This window comes from Haemaphysalis longicornis, unplaced genomic scaffold (genome assembly GCF_048455015.1).
Source record: "Haemaphysalis longicornis isolate Haplotype H1 unplaced genomic scaffold, Haemaphysalis longicornis Haplotype H1 scaffold_2, whole genome shotgun sequence".
Taxonomy (NCBI): Eukaryota; Metazoa; Arthropoda; class Arachnida; order Ixodida; family Ixodidae; genus Haemaphysalis; species Haemaphysalis longicornis.
This window is the reverse complement of record NW_027526295.1, coordinates 270,299,107-270,315,061: the sequence shown is the minus strand read 5'-3', so window position 1 is coordinate 270,315,061 and position 15,955 is coordinate 270,299,107. Positions and strand designations below refer to the sequence as shown.

The following is a 15,955-nucleotide window of genomic DNA, read 5'->3' as shown; positions in this document are numbered from 1 at the left end:
AATGGAGGCGAAATCTCCGAAACGGCACTGCAGTCGCAAAATTTATTGGCGGGGGGACCTCCATTCCTGAATGTTGTGGTACCGGGTCGCGCGGGACGAAATTCATGGGTCCAGAGTGAAAGAAATCGTCTTTTTTCAATTTTTTTTCCTGACGAACAGCTGGAACTATGTGCGGAACTATGACCATCGCACTCGCATGCGAGCGTCGCCTTAGTTGAGAATAAGTGCGCAATTGCAAAAAAAAAAAAAAAAACAAAAGAGAGAGAGAGAATATACGCCACTGAGAAAAGCGAATAATTTTTTTGGCCAGAGCAAACGAACTAATTATCTATGAATGCATAAAGGAATGTAAATTTAGCATGGTGTTAACGTGAGCATGAAAACAATCACCTCTCGCAAATTATGCAGTTTTGTCGTTCTTAAGCGTAGAGCTAGCACTTCCTTCAACACGTTGAGAGCATAATTAATCAGATAAAGGGTTACAATTAATGGGGATAAAAGCTTTATTAAGCTCATAGCGTTATTTCTCATTAGGAAAGCTAGAGTGAAAATCATGCACCCCTGCGTCTACTGACGACGATAGTTGTACGCGAAGCTTCCTCTCCCCCCCCAGGAGGCCGGCGGTAGTAGGTAACCCTTTTCGCAGGCCAAATAAAGATGTTGTTTCTCTCTCTCGTGATTGACTCTTTTGTTGGCCAATCCCGCGCTGCGAGTATGTTTTACTGTGGAGAATACCCGCAGCAACACTGAGGTGTGCACTCCGTAGGCCTAAAGTTTGGGTTTGCTGTGTACTGCGCGAATCGGTACCTGCTGCTTGGCCTTCGCTTCGACCATGTCAAATGAGGAAATCGGATAGACGCCGGCGTCATAACGCGAGGTACCGGGGTTCGATTCCGGCCACGGGAAGCGTTTTTTTTTATTTTACTTGCTCGACGATTATTCATTATCGTCGGCATAAAAAGTCAGCTTTCCTGCCGGGCGTACTGGTGTAAAATGGCATCAGTCAGGACTCTAAAGCTTCGCTTTAATAAAGACGCGAAAGTACTTCATATGCAAAACATGCTGACCAGGACCCAGGCCTCACTAAGAGCCACTTTATGGGTCGATCTAAGTGAGATAGCTTATACCGATAATTTAGGAGGGATGTCCGCCTAATATAAAGAGGGTGTCCCAGCTATCATGCACCAAGATTTAAAAAAAGAGCAATGGCGTTACTCGAATAAAACCTAGTCCGTAATGTTTGCAGTACTGTGGAGAAGGGGACAGTAATTTTTTCGTTAATGATACTTAACTAATTAATTGTAATTAATTATCTAACTCGAGAAATACTGTCCTAATCACTGAAGTGTCAATGAGGCACCTGTAGGTACCCACGAGGGGCATCTAACTGCGGTATTTTCAGTGACGAACTAATTTCGTACTCATTTATTCGGACTGATAAAGAAAACCCGCGAAATATGAAAAATACCACGTGACGGCGCCCCGCATTAGCGCGCATCGCAAAGCAATGCCCTCAAACAGGCTGCCTCTGAGTTAGCCAGTATGAGATGAACAAAATAAAGAAAGAAAAAATCCCGACCGAGTTTGTGCCTTATCTGCACACGCGCCCCGCGAATCTTGCTGTTGCTGCTCGTTCCATGCATGCCATTATCAAGGTGATGCGCTGTCTCTTCGGAAGGGGGACAGGCGAAGCAGCTTCTTTCAATCAGCTTATTTGGGGACGCTGCCTTACAATGCGCGCGGAAGCGCCGTCACGTGGTATTTTTCATATTTCGCGGGTTTTCTTTATCAGTCAGAATAAATGAGTACGCAATTAGTTCGTCGCTTGAAATACCGCAGTTAGATGCCCCTCGTGGGTACCTACAAGTACCTCATTGACACTTCAGTGATTAGGACACTATTTCTCGAGTTAGATAATTAATTACAATTAATTAGTTAAGTATCATTAAGGAAAAAAATTACTGTCCGCTTCTCCACAGTACTGCAAACATTACGGACTAGGTTTTCTTCCAGTAACGCCATTGCTCTTTTTTTACATCTTGGTGCATGATAGCTGGGACACCCTGTATAATGACTTCGCAGCGCAGCGCATACATTTATAAATTTTACAAGGCGTATTTGCGAATATATGAAGGAAAGCGGTGGCAACTAAGGTAGCTTCAATATCTCAGGAACACCGAACACCAGCAAACACCAAGACCACGGGGTCCTGGTCGTCGTCTGGCGAAGCGCCCTCCCGGAACCCCCCTCTCGGTTTCATGGTCAGCAAATATGACCAATAAGGTTTTTTTTCTGTCTCAAACAACATAAATCACACATTTACGTCATCGTTGTTGTTGTTGTGGTTGTTGTTGAGGTTGTTGCTGCTGCTGCTGTTGCTGCTGTTGCTGCTGTTGTTGCTGTTGTTGCTGTTGTTGCTGTTGTTGCTGTTGTTGTTCGTGCTGCTGCCGCTTGTGCGGCGGTTGTTGTTGGTTGGTTGGTTGGTGCCAAAAGAATCGCTCATACCCCCTCAAGGGGATGGGTCAGGAAAGGGGTGCTAACTGAGAGAGAAAAAAAACTGGACTCGAGATTAAAAGAAATAAAGTGAATGCACGAAGTACTCGGTTAGGAAATAAGTGCATATAAACGGGAATAAAAAATATTAGTAAGTAGACTGCCAGATAATGAGGTGCGACAGTAGTGAGGACACACCAACTATAAAATTAACACTAATGAATAAGGAAAGGATAGACAGAAGGACAGTCGTGAAAAGTACGCAAAGAATTAGAGCAAGAAGATACGGCAGTGAAAGAGAGGCAGTGAGCGGTTGTAGCTATTGTTCCCGTCGTCGCCGTCGTCGTCGTCGTCCTTGCTGTTGGTGCTGCTGCTGTTGCCCTGTTGTTTTTACTGTGACGATGCTGTTGTTGCTGCTGTTGTTGTGGTTGTCGCTGTTGTTGGTGGTGGTTTTTATGTAGTGCCTTGTTCCGAGAGTGCTCAAGACGATCCCTGAGGTAAGCCTGTCAACAGATTCCGGCCCACGCCCAATAAGCGTTAACCTGACCGAACCCCACTCACGCACTACAAGCGTAAATGCAAGCCTGCAAGGGCACCAAGATTTCCGTTCCACGTATACCTTCGGCGAAGCAGAATGGTCCGCACTCACTCCCAGCAGGCGCAAAGTTTAAGCAGAATAAACTGGAATTCGCCACGTAATTGAAGGAAAAGGAAGTAAATATTTGCCGTCACTATCTGGGTTAAGTTTTTCACCTCGCTCGAGCGTAACCAGGGGCTCCGGAAACGGCGATTCGGAGATAGGAGTTTCTAGCTTGCCCGTACGATGCTGCTCAATGAGCCAAAGGAGTGACTCGGTAAGGGGGTTTTGGCTCCCGACACCCACATGATACGATAAGCCTCACAATGTTATCAGCACAAAAACATTTTGCTAGCGTGTGTGCAACCGATCACGTTCAGCACTTGCGCTAGATCTGGCGCCTTGATTTTGGCCCTGAATCCTAATCTTTATATAAATAGGGAACTTACAGAGGAGGCCACCAAGAGCTTATGTGTCAGCGAAATGCACTTTTTTAACACTTTTGCACATGTCGGCTAGACAAACGCTGCGAATTTTTTCTTCGGGTCCTGAGCATATTGTCACAGTTTGTGCTACGAATCGATGCTCCTATCAAAATAATTTTATTTATTTATTTAATTTTTACATACTGCAGCCCCTCTTGGGGCTATAGCAGGAGTGGGTACATCGCACAAAACCATGCATCGAACAAGTTCAACAATGAAACAAAAGCAAAAAGAAAGAAAGAAAACACGGTAACGACGAAACCAGGCGTTCGAAACGCAACATAGAAGGAAGTATGCAGTTTTAGCGGCATGGTAAAGGGTTACAGTAGATCGACCTAATATACACATCTAAGTACAAAAGTGCACTCGTACAAAGGGGGAAAGGAAACAAAGCGGCGCATGTGCGTAGCTTACAATAGTTGTATTTTAGAAGGAAATGCACGCAAGTCTAGAGAGCGCACGTCGCCAGGCAACAAATTCCAACGCTCAATTGTTCGCGGAAAAAAGCTATATTTGAACGTGTCTGTGCGGGGATGATACGGGGAAACGTTAAGGGTGTGATTGCTTCTGCTCTGAGTGGGGTTTGCATATGTGACATATTTGTTAGATGATAGGCGATATGAACAGTGAATGATGCGGTGAAAAAAGGTTAGTGATTCTATTTCACGACGGGCAGTTAAGGTGGTTAGCTCTAGAGATACGAGGGCTGTGGTTGGTGAAAAAGTACAGTCATACCTGCGACAGATGAATCGGATGGCTTTCTTTTGAACGGCTTCAATTTTGTTAATTTCGCCTTTTCGGTAAGGGTTCCACACGGTGCATGCGTAGTCGAGTATCGGTCGGATTAGTGTTTTATACATCAGGAGTTTGGTGTCTTTCGGTGCTTGGCTGAGTGTGCGCCGTAGATAACCCAGTTTCTTAAATATATATTCGATGTGTTTCGACCAGGATAGGTTACTTGTGAAAATAATGCCAAGATACTTATATTCTGAAACTCATTGAAGGTTTATGTCAGCGGACGAGTACGTGAAATTAGACAGGGAAAGTTTGTGAGTAAAAGACCCGGATACTGTTTTGCGGAAAATTACGGTCATCTGCCACGTTTTACACCACGCGCAAAAACCTAGAAAACGACTCGTTTAGTTTTTGGTGACATAGCGGTGAGCTAATGGTGTCATATAGTACGCAATCGTCCGCATAAAAACGGATTTTAGAATTGATGTTACCAGGCAGGTCGTTTATGTAGAGCACAAATAGCAGTGGTCAAAGGACCGAGCCCTGGCAAACTCCAGAAGTTACGTTAGATTTATTGGATACGGAAACGTTAAATTCTACAAATTGCGCGCGATCTGAAAGAAAGTTTTCTATCCACTTGACCAAGACAGGGTTGTTTAATATGGCAGTTAGTTTGCATATCAGCTTAGTGTGAGATACCGTGTCGAATGCTTTGGAAAAATCGATGAAAATGGCGTCGACCTGCTCTCCGGAATCAAGTGAAGAAGAAATGTCGTGAACGAATTCTGTTAATTGCGTAACCGTGCTGAAACCACGCCTTAATCCATGCTGAAACTGAGATAATAAGTTGTGTTGTTCTAAATGCTCCACGATGTGTTTATAAATGATATGCTCCAGTAGCTTACAAGAGTAGGAAGTCAGTGATATTGGTCTATAGTTCGTAATAATATGCTTTTCTCCGGACTTAAATAAGGGAATTACTTTTGCCAGTTTCCATGAGCTAGGCACTATGCCAGTTTCAAGGGATTTCTGAAATATGACAGTAAGATATTTGGAAGCCCAAACGGAATAACGGACCAAGAACGCATTGGGAATGTCGTCCGGACCTTTGCATTTCTTAGTGTTTAAGTTTAATATTAGGTTGAGAACCCCCTCTTCGCTAACAAGAATGTCCGGTATTGATAAGAACGGGCTTGTACTATAAAAAAGAGGAACTTCAAGGTCGTCGCGAGTGAAAACAGACTCAAAGAACCTGTTGAAAGCTTCGGAAATTTCCGCAGGATCATTGGTTGTTTCATTGCCAATGGAAAATGACGCTGATGCGGCATCGCGGGGCAATATTGATGACCAAAACTTGCGTGGGTTATTAGATAATAGGGTCGGAAGTTCTACTCGAAAAAAGTGGTTTTTTGCGGCGTTTATTTTGATCCAGAGTTCTTCCTTTGCCTGAAAAAATCTACCGTCATCATAAGAGGAACGGCGTGACCTCGCCTGCCCCATCCTACGTACCCGACGTGAAAGATGCAAGATGCCACGGTTCATCCAGGGAACGTTAGTATTTTTCTTTTTTGTTTTGATCGGTACAGATTGCAGAATGCAAGTTTTCACCAACCGTTCAAAGAAACCAACTAAAGCATCAACATCGTTGCGTGTGGCGAGTGCTAAAAATGATTCAAATTTATCGGCTAAACAGTCGAGAATGGAAACGTCATCAGCACGGTTAAAATCGTGAAAGGAAGTGACCACGAATTGCCGTTTCGCAATCGAACACTGCATGGAAACTAGCACTGCCTTGTGATCCGAGATACCGTCGATAATTTCGCATTTACACACGTTATGTACCATATTTGAACTTACGAATACCAAGTCAAGGAGTGCATTATGCCGGGTGTAGCCAGTTACGATCTGGGTAAGCCCGAAGGATAACGAAAAATTTATAAGCTCGCCACAAATATTGGAGTCGCGGCCGTTGTGAGTCAAAGAAGGCCAGTCAACTCCAGGGGCGTTAAAATCCCCCATAAGAACAAGATGCTTGGTGCCGAAGTTGTGTGCGTTTGCGAACTCGTTAAGAGTGTGAAACATATCGAGGGCGGAATCCGGGGGGCGGTATATGACACCAAATACAATGTGAAGTTTGTCGATGTGAAGTTTTCACCATATTGATTCAATGCCAGAAGGACTAGGCAGGACTGAGAACCTTAAGTCCGACCGAAAGAGCAAGGCTACGCCGCCGCCTCGGGCCGATTCGTCGATCGACACGAACCACGACGTATCCGGGTGGTGTAAATTCAAAGTCATATATAGCATCGTGGAGCCACGTTTCAGTTATACCAATGATGTGTGGGGAATATGTCGAAACGAGAGAAAGGAAGTCGGGGAATTTGCGTGTTATGCTTCTTGCGTTAAGGTTGGTAATAGTTAGTTTGGGTGCAGAGCTATGGGGTAGTCAACACTGAGTTCCACGGACAAGCGGCGCACTAGAACTGCCGGTATCATTCAGGGGCGGCGATACGCCCTGTGAAGGAACTTTCGGAGAAGTCCCAAGTTTATTTGTAGCATGGCTATGGTAACTAGAGTCCATAACTAGAACATTCGATGCGTCGTTCCAGTTGTAGCGAACGTTGTCGATAAATACATGGTCATACACTATTTTAACTGAGGAGCCATTATTGTGAAAAGTGGAGGTCGCATGCCATAACTTCTTGCGGATAGATCGCACTCTAAAAGAGTAATCTTCCGAAATGCTGAAATCGGAGTCTTTAAGATGTTTGGCGTTCTTCAAGAGAGCCATCTTGTCGCTAAAATTTAGGAGTTTCAATATTGTAACGAGAAGACGAGGAAGTGGACAGTGCAACCTAGTGCGATGGGCATCTTACACCGACGAAGACTGTTGGAGTGGGATTATCGCTCGTGCTGTGATGGCCGAATTGTAAATAGCTTGCATCCCTTTCTGTAAATAGATCACTTCAGCATCGACCATGGTTCATTTCATGCGTCCTACCGCCACGTAACATGTTTTGGTGGAGGTGCGGTTCTGATCCCCTTCGTAGACCTCCAGCTACGCCCGTCTCGGATTCTGGAGTGACCACCTCGTTACAATATGATCGGACGCGCCAGCCTTTCACGCGGTTTGCCTTATCTATGTATGCGCTCTACGCGTGGAATTTCCATTTTCATTTTCTGCGTTACGAGTACAGACACACTAGACAGTATAGATTCGCCATTCTCGCTGGCGTCCTCTGGGAACCCGTGTAAGATAATATTATTTCGCCTGGATTGATTTTCGAGCTCGTCTATTTTGAGGCTGAGCTGTGCAATTGTTTTACTCGCCAAGGCACCTTCAGTGCGTAAGGCTTCGCAGGCAGTTTTCCCCTCGCAGACAGCTGTCACAGACTCGAGTGCCGCCACCCGTGATTCCAACGCATCGAATCTTGCGTTTAATTGTGTTTTTATGTCTGTTATATCGCTAGCGATTTGATTTTGGCTTGTGAGTAGCTGAGAAAGCATTGACAAAACGGTGGTATTTTCGAGCTCGTTTTGTATAGCACGGGCTGACGGAGTAGACAGTGTAGCCGCCTCCGAAGATGTATTTGAACTTGTCCTAGATCGCGTTTCGGGGCCATCTGAGTCTTTGAGAGGTTTATTGTTAGAACCAGGGCCAGGATTTAGTTCGATGTCACCACTAAGAATCAGGCGGCAAACATCATACAGCGCATGCGAATATAGCGACACAACACCAGTTGGGCAGATGGCGTGCGGCGTTTCGTTTTAAACCGCGGTAATTACATCGCTAATCAGTAGTTGCAGATTTAGCTCCCTCAGAACACGAAGTCTGACAGGAGTGCCGGAAAAGTTTCGGGCGTGTCGGTTCATAGCCACACAGAAAACAAGCGCAGTATAAACAGAGGACGAGGCGAGGACAGGACAAGAGGTAAGGGACGAGCGCCAGGACAAGCGCTAAGGGCTTATCCTGTCCTCGCCTCGTCCTCTGCTTGTTACTGCGCTTGTTTTCTGGGTGGAAGTCTGACAGGTGCGCTATTCAACGCACATGCATGACTTTCGCCCTGTGCAGTTTCTCAGAATCCCACCAGCAATGCTCCACTGACATTTCTAACTGTACACAGACATGTGACAGCAAAAGAAACTCCAAACCGCGCCTGGTTTCATCATATTCTTGACTCATACAATTGCAACAGCAAGTCTGGAAGTTAGAAAAAGATCAAGGAAAAAGTCTGTCACAGTTTTCAATCCAGCCTTAGCTGTTTGACAAACGTCGCCGAGCAGGGAAACACACCTCCTTTGCCGCCACATCACGCCAAACGCCACACATACAGCAATATTAGGTGCGAAGCCTCTTAGGGGCTGGGGCTGTTGGCGTCTCCTGTCGTCGTCGTCGTCGTCGTAATCGTCGTTCGTCTTATGTAGGCATGGTACTAAGACACCGGGAAACTCATTTACGCCTCGCGATGGAACGTAGCGCGTGCTAAAAAAACTAGGGACACTCGTTTATGCCTGGCGCTGGAGCGCTTCGTAACTCCTACTGAAAAAACACCGCAACACTCATTTACGCCTCGTGCTAGAGAGCTTCGCGCTTCAAAGACAAGAGACTTTTACAGCAAAGCAGTATACCCCTACCCCCAAGGGTTTCATCTCCGTTGGCAAAAACGCCAAGGCGCCAAGAATACACTAATACACTGCCTGCTTCGCTCCTCCCCAGGTTTCACGTGAGTGGTGATAGCCCGGGATTTTGTATGACGCTTCAAACTTTGCTTTATGGCCAACGTGCTGAATCAAAGAAGACAGCGGCACTTATGGCGGCGATTTTAGCTAGAAACTGCCTCTTCGTCGACGAACACCACAGCCGCAGTTACATAATGAACAATATTGTGTGACGAGTATCACGGCAATGACAGTTATATTGCGTTGTGCCTACTGACCGACTGATACAGCGAGCTACGTAGTGATCGCCTATCAAGCCCAGCTATAAGCTAAATACTATACCATCGCCTCATCTAGAGCCGTTTCGTTAGCCACATGGTCTATGGAGAAAACTGCTGTGAAGAAATGGCTCTGAAGCAATCTTTTAGAACTTCTTAAAGAAAGCGCTGCTGGTTTCCTTCCAGGGAAAACTTATAAACCTACAAATGGTATAACGCTAAATAAATTCGTGAAAAAAGGTAAAAATGTTAAATGTTATTTTAAAATCAGTGTAGCTGTGTTTCGTGCGTGCTTGGTCTACGGAAGAGCGGAACCGCGTCCTACCGTTGGTCTATATCAACTCATAGCGGACATGCTGGTCTTTCTAGTCATTTCGAATGTTCTCTGGGAGAGTTGTGCATTCCTCAATTATGATCAGCTACTAATTGCAAGTGGTCCTATTCAGTGCTCACACTGAGATCGGTGTATAACCAGTCGTATGGGTTTCACATCTTCTCAATGTTCTTGACGGGGATCTCTGTTGTTGAAAATACAACAAAATATCAAGGACAACACTTCTTTTTCGGAATTTCTAACAACACGGACAGCAACCGAACGAAGATTGTTCATTCTACATCGAAGAATTTCTCGCCAAAGAGCAGTAACCCTCGCGAATCGGCAAGTGGGAAAGAACAGGAGCTTTGTCAAGCATCGGCTGTGCTTAATTGAAAAACGGTTCCTGGATGAGTTGGACATTTTTTAACGATAAGATTTCAGAGCTAAGAGGACAACAACAGTGGAGGTGACAGTAAAAAAGCTCGCAATGTCACCTCGCCTGTGTTTCTCGGTTTAGCGCTTAAATCATGTCTGCTGGACTACCGTCAACACAAAAAAAGGCGAGTAGTCTGGCTCTAAACGCTATATCTGTCTAACAACCAAATGCTTTATTGTCGCGAATAGATTATAAAGGCATGAAGAATAGGAAGGCAAAAACAAACAAAAGGCGTGCAAACATCACAGGGCTATAGGAGTCCGATAGATATGTCATTTCCTTTAATAGCAGCGGCTGTGCTATGTGCTAATGGAGCGCTCTAGCATGTGTAACCGCTCGCATGTATGCAGTAGGCTTCCAAAAATTTCAGGAATTCGTTAGTACCATAACCTTCGATTGTTTAAGTTGTGCTTTCACATTTTTTACAGTGAAACGATTCCTAGTGCTTTTGTTAAACCATATATATATATAGATATTGTGAGTGTCCTCGGCCATTCCAGAGGTGTCGGTTAGTGGAGCCACCCTTGGAGCGAGGACTCTCAACTGAATACAATGCTCCTTCTTCATCTGTACCTTATCATAATCCTTAGCTGATACACCAAAATTTCGTCCTCATTTCTGTAGATACTCATCGTCACCTTGTGTGAGCACTGTTCCTCGCTCGAGTCCCCGCGTCCGAAGCCGACACGAGCCACCTTCTATGGACATGCCCTGCCCTTCAAACCTCTCGCCAACAACACCTCCGGGCCACAGGGCTCCATCCTGGGAGATCCTGGCGGTGCTCCCAGCCCACCCCTCTTTCTTAGCAGCTCTGGATAAATAAAGTTTTTACCACCACCACCACCCCCTGATCTACAGCGGTGGATATGGGGCCCTCATTACCGGTCTCTGCTGACGTTTCTGCGTGAAACAAATGTGATGTTGTATATCAAACTGTTATGCCGTAAGGCAAACTCTCGCAAAAAAAAGCTTCGAAACAGACGGTCGCCCTGAACATCGACCTTTCCAGTGAACCTTGTCCTCTTAATATATAAACAAGCTTGTAGAGCGAACAAATGACTACACCAACTCGCTGCGCTTACCTGGTGTAAAAGCAGCCGCCGCGAGAACCGAACGCCCGACGAAGGCCGATCTGTGCGTGACTGGATGAGCCCGTCAGAAGTCCCAGTTCCGCGAACAAAGGCTATCCTACGCGTTCGCGTTGCTCAAACGCTGCGCAGGCCCTCTGGAGCGGAAGATAACGAGAAAAAATACCTCCGCGGTGAATGAATCGTGCAGAGCTTCGTCCCCCTTTCCAAAACAATGAAGGGTTCTTACAGATGACGTTATCATGAAAAATGTCGACATGGCACTTATTTGTCATCGAACTCTGCTGTCGTGAGAGATACAGCCACTTTGTGCTATCTTTAATGGGGCAATATAGACGAAATACATCTTTGTTCAGCACGAAAAAACTAAGCTTGTGCAAATCACTTAGCCTCGTTTTATCCACGAAAGACTTTTCCAACAAAACAAATGCAAGAAATGCAAAAAAAGAATAAATGTTGAGTTACGGTGACGTAATATGGGCAGGAGTGACGTTATATGGGCCGGCACTGAAAACAGTTTTTAGTTTGTTACTTGTTTTTTAGCGTTCAAGTGACCTGGCAAGACAAATTTAGAGGCCTCACTCGAATCGCCTAGTCCTGTTTTTTGGCGGTGGATGAGGTCATCGGCCGCCAATTCTGCGAACAAGGTTCTGTGACGTCATGGAGGAATGACCGGAAAGTTGCTGCGGTGTCACTACGGCTTCAACTTTTTTTTAATATCTAGAATATTTGTTTGAATTCTGCGGTAAAATTGCTATCATTGCAATCAGGACGAAGCAGTGTTTTTTAACAAGGCAAACTTTCGTTTTGTTTTCGTGGCACTTTATAGAAAACTAGACGAGAAGCTGCAGAAATGCAGCTTGGCCATCCGGAGTTTTGTTAAGCCGGAGTTTATTTGATAAGGAGTGCGAGTTCACAACCGGACAGCGCTTGGCATTACAGTCACGCTCGACCGATAACCGTTCAAAAAGCGCCAAATACATTGTTTTCATCGCAAGGAGTGTAGAGAACGATTGCACACGCGAAAGTCAATGGCCCGGAAAACCCTACCACGTCGTCGCCCATTGCTGCTTGCAAGGTAAGCGACTATTTCTTTCTCCCGGGAAAGACAGCCTTCGGCCTTGTGTTATCCTCGCCGTGCCATGAAAGTGTGCTCCCACGCTATTCGTATGGCAATCACGGTGTTCTGATCCGCCCGTTCTGCGTCATTTCTCGCGCGTGCTTTGAAGGGCTACATTGATGTGCTATGCCTGCGGTAAAATATGGTTCGGGGTTACCGTAATGACGACTGGGCATCCTCAAATACAGCAATGCGTTCTTCAGCGTCTGGTGAAGTATCAAGAAGCAATTTAAACTTAAAAAAAATGAATTCCGGAGCATCTCTGCTCAGCGAAAGGGTAAGCAAGAGCTGTAACGCACTTTGGAGCAGCAATCTTCAAGTTGCGTCTGCTTGGACTCCCTTTTTCCGGGATTTGTTGAACCGTAGCAGTTGCCCATGCCGGCTTGTGTGGAGGCAATGAATGAATCTCTAGTTTACGAGCATCCTGTGCGGAGGTTATGGCATCTGCCAATCGCAGAGAATCCTTGGTCCAGGAGATCCTGTCTGCTTCTGGCTGCCTGAGCCCTCTCCATCAGGTTGAGACAGAGTATCCGAGCTGGCTAGACAAGCCATTTGGTACGCTTTACCCGTGCCATCTCTTCCTGGTACATTTCAGGTGTTTCGTGTTGCGTTAGGCAAAGTATAGGGTACTCGTCGCCGTACTTACAAGGTTCTCTTTTGCGTTGACTGCTAAAAAGACGTCTGTATCAACTGCGCAAATCTAGTGGTGCAGAACCTTACATTTTTCACACTACAGCGAGGGGAGCGTCTGAGCTATAGCGGGGGAGTGATGGCTTTTGTTTAGGAATTTACTACAGTAATCAACAATTACCAATAGCAATGAATGATGTGAAACCATAAAGCGAAGACGCAGTGGTCAAACCTCGTGTAATTTGTTTCGATATGCGTGGTTTACAGCCGCTTCACGGGGCCATGGTGCTTCCGCAGGAACCCTTTTGCCTTGAAGCTTGAAGTGAACGAGAAATTTTGAGCGTTGTTATGCCGGCCGGCGAACCAACTGTTCATCATAAATGCGCAGATTCCGCACACTTATAAAGTTGTCTTAGCAGGGGGAACTTTGCGTAATTTGTTTCTTGGGCGGAATATCTAAACTCAAACTAAGTCTCTTTGCCATTACCATCAAGCCCACGTTTCAGTATCGGAGCGGCCACAAAAACATTTACAACCTCGCTGGGGATTCACAGCCAAAAAGATGGGAAATTCACACAATTACACAGCTCTCTTAGTGGCAAAACGTGGTGTAATTTGTCTTAAGTTGCAATTATTAAATTGTGAAAAACCAGGGAACAAGACACGCAGTAAGGTGCTTTCGTGTGATTTTGCCATGAAGGGGGGAGGTAGCGTCAGCGGAGACAGTCCTTACTTACATTATGATTACGAAAATAGTATTACAGTTAGCACAGTTAGTCGACGAGAGGTTCTTAATGGCGAATGTCAACATTTCCTTGTAGAGTGTTGAGCGAGCGCTGGCCCCCGTATTTTAAAATATAATGGAGGCATGATATGACGCTACGAAATTTGCAATGAGGGCGGCTAAATAGCCAGAACACCTGTTCGTTGCGCTAATGACCTACGCTAAGGACGGAGTGATGACGCAAGGGCGCGTATAAATACACACCTTAAAAATAGTTCACCGCAATTCCTAACGGCAGCTCACAGAATGGTCGTTGGACAATGCAAAGACGATTGGCAGGTGTTGGCGTCCTTGTAAGCCCATCGGCTATGCAATGCTGAACGCGTAAAGTAGTTTTCGCATGAAGAGAGTTCAACTCCTTGGTTGGTGTTTCATTCCGCTTCTGACATGGGCGAAGGGTACAATAGTAGGACTGTTTATGTTTAGTCTGTACTGGCGTCCGTGAGTTTGGGCAGGGTACGCCGGGGCAAGTGTATATGGCACCGGCTACGCTGGTGTAGCAAGTACAGGTAAAGGGAGGAAGGAGAGACGGTGTAGCAATTACAAGGAGGTTAAAAGAAGAGTCCGGTTGGTGACGGTACAAGTGGAGAAGAATAAAATCGGAATGAAAGAGAAATAAAGGGTATTTGAAAGACAGGGGGATAAGTAAGGAGGGCAAGAAAGAAGGAAAGAGAAAGTACAAAAGAAAAACCCCGGACAAAAAGAAGTCATAAAACATGGCCGGCAAACAGGCGAAATTAACGTACGAAGGGCGATTCACGCTCGTAATGTTCCTATAACCATTCAGACAAGACTGTGACCTGCAAAAAACGCCGTAACGCTTCTTTCGTAGCCTCTTTGGGATTGCGACGGGCAGTGCCTGCGACACGAAATGGTCTTTGCACACTGTGTCGAGTTTCCGAGCGCTGCTCAGAGGTAAAAAAAAAATGCGCATCGTTGAATCCACCTACGCATCCACAGCAGTGTGTATGCAGATGAAGTATGTATAGGCCATCAACTTTCACAAACAAGTAGCACTGGTGACACGGTTGATGCATGTACATATCGCGAGTGCAACGTTCACCTTGGACACATATTAGGTAAGACAAAAGTGCTTAACCGGGGTAGCAGTGTTTTTTTTTATTATTGAAACCAGAGTGTTTTATTTTGCAAGGATATAAATTGCAGCCCCTTCATCTTGAATTTTAAAAAAACAAAGCATTGAACACAGGTGATATAATTTTAAAGAAATATCAACACGCTGCCCTCGCGAGAGCGCCTGTGAGAAAACCGCCGAACTGTTATCAAACGCGCCCGGTTCACCTGAGATAGAAAAGAACGCGGATAAAAGACGCTTCCTATTACAGGAGTTCGACGGCTGGTGGCCCATTCTCCCGATCACTTGAACCATGCTACAGCTGCCGATAACAGTGGCACAGTTTTGGACTGTTTCAGTCCCTCATAGCAAGCCACTCCCCCCTTCCAATCAAGTTGACTTTGTTGTACTTGACCGTGCGTCTACGTTCTCTTGGTCACCAATAAACTTGTAGTAGTCGTATCATACGGTCCCTTTATCAGACAAGACGAAGGATCATTCACTCCGAGTATCAGCAGTGTTGACGGGTAAGTGGAGACCCATTCATCTAAGAAAATCTGTAGCGCAAAATTACACAAAGGCTACTATATCTTTCGCTACATATTCGCAGAGAACACTGCAAGTGTCTTCACTTAATCAAGTAAATATATGCTTCGAATCTTTTAAGCAACCTCCGGAGGGGTCTCAATTTTTTTATAATTCATTCAGGTACGTTCCCAGCGCGCAGAGAAACTCCGGCATTCTAAACTTGTCAACCAACCTGTTTCTGGCGCTTGATCGACGTCACTGAGAAGGCTGCTGAGGTTCCCTCCGTAGTCCAGGTTCGCTAAGCCGCCATCACACGGGCGTTGTTGTCGCCTCCCGACCAACTTTTTCTTCGCCAGTAACAAAGGCTGTCTTCGGAGAAGCTTCCGTCATCTTTCACACGCGTCAACGCCTCTTTCATCGCGTCGCAGGAAACCCATACCGGCTGCTCACGTTGCCCGCGTTTTTTTTTCGCGCAAACCCGAGCAGCCGACACGCACCGCCGCTGAGACACGCGGAAAATGGGTCGTCCCGACCTGTCCCGGACGCAGAGGGCGCTGCGTACGCGCGTGGTTACAAAAACGATGTAACCGCTGGCGGCGCACGCACATCCAATAAGCAAACCGGTTCCATTCCTAGAAAAACAACACTCGGCGTTGCGAGTACGCGCGTGCCGGGGTCAATTCATCTTCGTCCACTGTTTTGCGTTGGGCGCGGACGCGGCAACACTTACGCGCCGGAAAAACTCCACCTT

The 15,955-nt window shown here is 45.9% G+C and overlaps 1 protein-coding gene across 3 annotated transcripts in view; it reads right to left on the bottom strand.

Annotated features, from left to right (window-relative positions):
* Positions 1–15,743, bottom strand: part of LOC144170702 (putative transporter YutK) — a 58,954-nt gene extending 43,211 nt beyond the window's left edge. Inside the window, exons 1-2 of one of the 3 annotated variants that reach the window (XM_077700650.1) lie at positions 15,437–15,739; positions 11,062–11,204 (exon numbers count right to left, since the gene is read on the bottom strand). The gene's annotated coding sequence lies outside the window, so the exon portion shown is untranslated. Of the gene's footprint in view, positions 1–11,061; positions 11,205–15,436 lie in introns of all 3 variants that reach the window. The other 2 variants (XM_077700651.1, XM_077700649.1) reach the window with 2 other exon arrangements.
* Positions 15,744–15,955: the final 212 nt, after the last annotated feature.